Source organism: Ursus americanus, chromosome 12, assembly GCF_024610735.1.
Source record: "Ursus americanus isolate L20-20 chromosome 12, mUrsAme1.1.p, whole genome shotgun sequence".
NCBI classification, from domain to species: domain Eukaryota; kingdom Metazoa; phylum Chordata; class Mammalia; order Carnivora; family Ursidae; genus Ursus; species Ursus americanus.
Window position 1 is genome coordinate 49,222,309 of NC_142138.1, and position 6,000 is coordinate 49,228,308.

Here is a 6,000-nt window from a genome sequence, read left to right on the forward strand (position 1 = left end):
GGTTGTGAGATGGAGCCTCACGTCAGGCTCCCCACTCAGCCTGGAGTCTGCTTGAAATTCCCTCTACCCCTCTCTCCCTGCCCCTCTCTCTCAAATAAATAAATAAATCTTTTTTTTTTTTTTTTTTTAAGGAACAGAAAGGAGTCTCTTCAATTGGATATAGGGTTTTATTTAAAATCTTTTTCTAACCTCATAATTAAGAGTGAAATACTAGATGCTTTCTCCCTAATACTAGGAACAAGGAAGTCTTATTTAGTGTAATATGTAAGAATACAAAAAAAGAAGCACACAGATTATTTTCTAAAGTATGTGCACCATTTTACAAGCCCACCAGCAACATGTGAGGGTTCTTATTTTACCACATTCTTATCAATACCTGTTTTCTCTGTGAAAGATATATGTATATTTTCATAAATATTTCCACAAATATACAATAGGTATATTTTCATAAATATTTTTGTAAATATAATAAAGAGGCATACAAATTGGAAAGGAAGGTGTAGAAATCTCTTATTCGTTATCCAGATGACAGAAAATACACCGAAACTCCTAAGAAATCTGTGAAAAATCCAGTTGAACTAAGAAGTAAGCTTGTATAGTCTCAGGATTCTAGGCATCATATACAAAATACAATTACCTTTCTATACTAGTAATGAAAAACTGGAAATTGAAATTTTAAAAAATACCATTTATAATATCATTAGAAAACATGAGTATCTTCTGGGTAACAATATATGCAAGATCTGCACAATAACAACTGTAAATTATGGCTGAGAAAAGACTGAAATAAATGAGATATATTCATTAATTGGAAGAGACAGTACTTTTATTTTTTTAATTATTTTTTTAAGTAGGCTCCATGCCCAGGGTGGAGCTCAACACAAGGCTTGAACTCAATCAAGACCTAAGCTGAGATCAAGAGTCAGGCATTTAACTGACTGAGCCACCCAGGCACCCTGGAAAAGTCAGTATTTTAAAATATAAAGTCTACCCAAATTGATGAAGAGATTTAAGACAGTCTTGATCAAAAGCCCAGCAAGACTTTTTATAGCAATTGACAAGTTGATTCTAAAATTAATATTGGAATTGGAAGAAGCTAGATAGACAAAACAATTTTGAAAAAGCAGAACAAATTTGGAGGACTTATACCACCTTATTTCAAGATTCATGTCATAGTTACAGCCATGAAGACAGCACAGCATTGGTGTGAGGTTAGATATATAAATCAATGGAATTAAATTGAGAGTTTAGAAGTAGATCCACAAATATATGGCTAATTAAATTTTTTTTAAGTTGAGAAGATAATTTTGTGGGTAATAGATAATATTTTCAACAATTGGGCCTGGAAAAATTACATGTCCATTTGTAAGCAAATAAATCTGATCTTGATGAACTTTATCTCCTTCCACATGCAAAAAGGTAATTTAATAAGATTCATAAAAGCCAAAAGTGTAAAACACATAGAAGAAAATGTAGGAGAAAACCTTCATGACTTAGGGACATACTAAGATTTCTCAGCTAACACAAATGAACACAACTTTTAAAAAATAATAAATTGGTCTTTTTTTTTCCCCCTAGAGAAAGAGTGTCTGTGGGGGGTGCAGGACAGAAAGGATCTTAAGCAGGCTCCACACCCAGCATAGAGCCCAATGAGGGTCTTGATCTAATGACTCCAAGATCATGACCTAAGCCAGAATCAAGAGTTGGATGCTTAATGGACTGAGCCACCCAGGCACCCCAAAAAATGATAAATTGGTCTTAATCAAAATGAAAACCTTCTGTTCTTCAAAAGACATGGTTGAGAAAATGAGAATGCAAGCCACAAACTGGGAAAAAGTATTTACAATAAGTTTATCTGATGAAAGACTTGCATCCAAACTATATAAATAGATGATGATAGAAGATAGGTAGGTAGATAGGTGAATAGATAGATAGATAGATAGATAGATAGATAGATAGATAGATAGATACTAGATATAGGTATAGTTACAAACTCCTACAACTCTGTCAGAAACAACTAAATTTGTTTAAGTAGCAGAAATTTGAATGGAAACTCAGTAAAGAAGATGTAAGAATGGTCAATAAGAATAGGTAAAGATGCTCAACATCCTTCATCATCAGAGAAATGCAAACTAAAACTGTTATAAAATAACTTACACATTCACGAGAATGGCAACATGTAAATGACCGATGATACCAAGTGTTAGCAAGAATGTTGAGCAACTGGATCTCTCTCTGTTACTGATAGGATATAAAATTGTGTAACCAGTTTGCTCCGTTTGGCAATCCATCTGACAAAGTTTGACCCAGAGAATCCACTGTTGAGTCCCCTCCCCCAAAATGAAAAACATACATACATGCAAAAATTTATACACAAATGTTTATGGTAGCTTTATTCAAATATCAAAAACTGAAAATAACTCAAATATCCATGAATCTGTGTATTGTTAAATGAATCATATTTTTACAATTGAATACTACTCAGCAATAAAAAAGAATGAACTACTGATAAATACAAAAACATGATTGAATCTGGACACAAATGAATATATACCGTCCAATTTCATTTATGTGAAACTTGACAAAAAACATATCTATTATATAGTAACAGAAAGCAGATCAATGGCTTCCAGGTGCTAAAAGATGGGTATGGGAATCACCTGGGTGAGGCTCAAGGGAACACTTGGAGTGATAAAAATATTTTTTATCTTTAATGTGGAGGTGATTATACAGATATGTAAATTTTATCTCAATAAGTTTGATTATAAAATATTATAGTAGATAAAACTTTTCATTCATCTGTGTAAAAAACTAAAAACTTTTTATTATAGGCATAGATTTATCAAATCAGTATGTTGTATACCTGAAACAAATGTAACATTTTGTGTCAACTATGCTTCAATAAAAAAATTGATAATAGGCTTTGGAAAAATAGATGCTTTCAAACATATTGCCTGATATATGAAATGCATAACTTTAACCTAAGGCAATTTCACAATATTTTTAAAAATTAAATATATATATACATATTTTAATATAATTAACACATAAATATATACTTAAAATATATAAAATAAAAGTATATTTAATATATATATATTTTTTTCTGACTCTCTACTTCCAGAATAAAGAATGTATACTAGAGGTACATGCTCCCATGTTCAATGTGACATATGTATAAGGTTTTCATTCCATAACTGTTTATAATAGTAAAAAAATGAAATAACCCAAATGTCTATCAATAGAAGATTGGCTAGTAAAACAAATGAGAATATATTCATTCAGTGGAATACTATCCAGCTATAAAAAATAATGACAATGTCCTTTATATATTGAAGTGGAATAATCTGTAAGATACACTATTAAAAAAAAAACAAGGTGCAGATCAATTTTTATAGTATATTATTTTTTGGCTTATAACGTATTTGCTTTTGTGTGCTTAAAGTTCTCAGGGAGGATATACAGAAAATCTGTCAAACTGGATATTCTAAATGGGAAACACTGTGATTGGGAGTCAGAAGTTGAAGGAGAATTTTTAATGAATACAATTCTAAACTTTCTGACTTGGAACCATTTAAAAAATTAGTAGAATTAAAAAGCAATATAGGGGCGCCTGGCTATCTCAGTCAGTAGAGCATGCAATTCTTGATCTCAGGATTGTGAGTTTGACCCCCGCATTGGGTGTAGAGATTATCTAAAAATAAAAAAATCTTTTAAAAAAAAGCAGTGTAAATTTTTAAAAATGAGAATGCCATTGGTATAGGAATAAACAAAATAGGCAAAGAAGTGTAGTATTGTTAAGCAACACACTCATGAATTTTTGCAAATTGATGTCAAAGTAAAGGAGTCATCCAAATTATGAAGATAGAATTGCCTATTTCATATATAGTGTTAGATAGTTGAAAAAAATAAGACCTGAATTATGTGAGTAATGTTTTCAAATCAAGTACCTCAAAAGCAAGCTCAGACTGGTTTCAGATAATTTATTGGCTTACCCAGCAAATGTTTAGGGGGGTACTGAGTTCACGTGTGTCTTGATGCCATGCCACAATACATACAATATTATCAGGATCTGCTTCTCTTACTGTCTTCGTTTTGTTCTTTTTTTCTGTGTGCTGACTTCATTGTTCGATAAGGTCTTTGCCTAAGCTACAGCAACTCTAAACATCATATTTCTCTCTTCACATCCAGTGAATAGTCTTATAATTTAAAATGAATTGAGTTTCATCTATCAATTATAATTCATGATATTAATAGACTAAAGGGAAAAATATGTAATTTTTACAATTGGGGCTAAAAAGACATTTGCTAAAAGGCAAGCTATGGTTTTCCAAAAAGCATTAGCAAATTAGGAATAGAAGAGGACGATCTTGGGATACCTAAGTGGCTCAGCGGTTGAGTGTCTGACTCTTGATTTCAGCTCAGGTCATGATCTTGGGGTCATAAGATCGAACCCCATGTCAGGCTCCACACTCAGTGGTGAGTCTGTTTGAGATTCTCTCTCTCCCTCTCCCTCTGCCCCTCCCCTCCCATGCTCTCTTTCTCTCTCTCCCTCCCTCCCTCTCTCTAGAAATAAGTAAGTAAATAAATAAATAATCAAACTTTTTTTTTAAAGTAGAGAAATATATTTTACATGGTAAGATATATATACCAAAACTTACAACAAACTTTGTACCTAATAGAAAAACTTTTAATGCATTCCCTTTAAGATGAGGAACAGTACTAACACTGCTACCATTTAACATGCTATTGGAGGTTCTGGCAAAGCTATAATGAAAGAAAAATAAATAATATAAGCGTTAGAGGGTAAGACATAAAACTGACATAATTTGCAGATTATGTGAATATCTACTTAAGAGAGATTTGGCTCTCTACAACCAACAATAGCCAAATAGAAATTAACTTTAAGAGGATAATGCAATAGCAACAATAACAATAAATTGCCTGGAAATATCCTTAAAAGAATAGGTAAGATCTCTGTGGACAAAACCTCAAAGCTCTAAATAACATAGAAGATGATTTAAATGAAAAGAGAGGTGTTCCATGCTCTTGGATGATATGTCTCAATATTATAAAGAGTCACTGCTGTCTAAATCAACCTAAATGTTCAAGGGAGCTACAAACAAACTTTGTTGTATTTTTTGAAGAATAATTACTCCAAAATTAATTTTAAAGAAGGGCTTTAGCCTCCCTTAGCTTATGGAGGAACATGGCAGACGGGCTCACGCAGCTGCAAGACGCGATGCACTGGCTTGCAGATCGGTTTTGTAATGCCATTGGAGGGCTGGAGCACTGTAGCCCTCCTGCTTCCTTTACTAATATTCAGACAGCAATTAACAAAGATCAGCCTGCTAATCCTAACAAAGAGTATGTCCAGTTTTTTGCAGCAGTGATTGCACGAACAGCAAAAGATACTGATGTTTTGATAGACTCATTCCCCAGTGAAGAATCCACAGTGGCTTTACAGCCTGCTCGCTTGTATAAGCTGGAAGAAGAAAACCATGAAGCTGCTACGTGTCTGGAGGATGTTGTTTATGGAGGGGACATGCTTCTAGAAAAGATACAAAATGCACTTGCTGATAATACGCAGTCACAATTGAAGACAAGGAGTGGTACCATTATCCAGTTTCTTCTAGACTCGTAGTACCAGCATATACCGTGTGGCTGAGAAAAGAACCATTTCAGTGCCATTAAGAATTCTGCATCAGATTTAGATGGAAGCCTTACCAACAGCTACAGAAACATTAAGCACTATGACACATATTATCTTTTTAGCTATTTTTAATAATCTTCTCTTTTCACTCTTGATAAATAAGCCTCTAAAACTGCAATTGAACTAGCTTTAAACCATCATTATACCATCATTTTTTATTATTAGAATGAAGCTATTGAGGCAGATATTGCATTAATGGTTATAGTATAATTAAACAGATGTACTTTAAAATTTAAAAAACATAAAAAAAAATAAAAACAAAAAAGGGAGACTTGTTCTACCAGATA

The 6,000-nt window shown here is 32.8% G+C and overlaps 1 pseudogene; it reads left to right on the forward strand.

Moving 5' to 3' along the window:
* Window positions 1-5,209: 5,209 nt before the first annotated feature.
* Window positions 5,210-5,644, forward strand: LOC123794958 (mediator of RNA polymerase II transcription subunit 21 pseudogene; annotated as a pseudogene).
* Window positions 5,645-6,000: the final 356 nt, after the last annotated feature.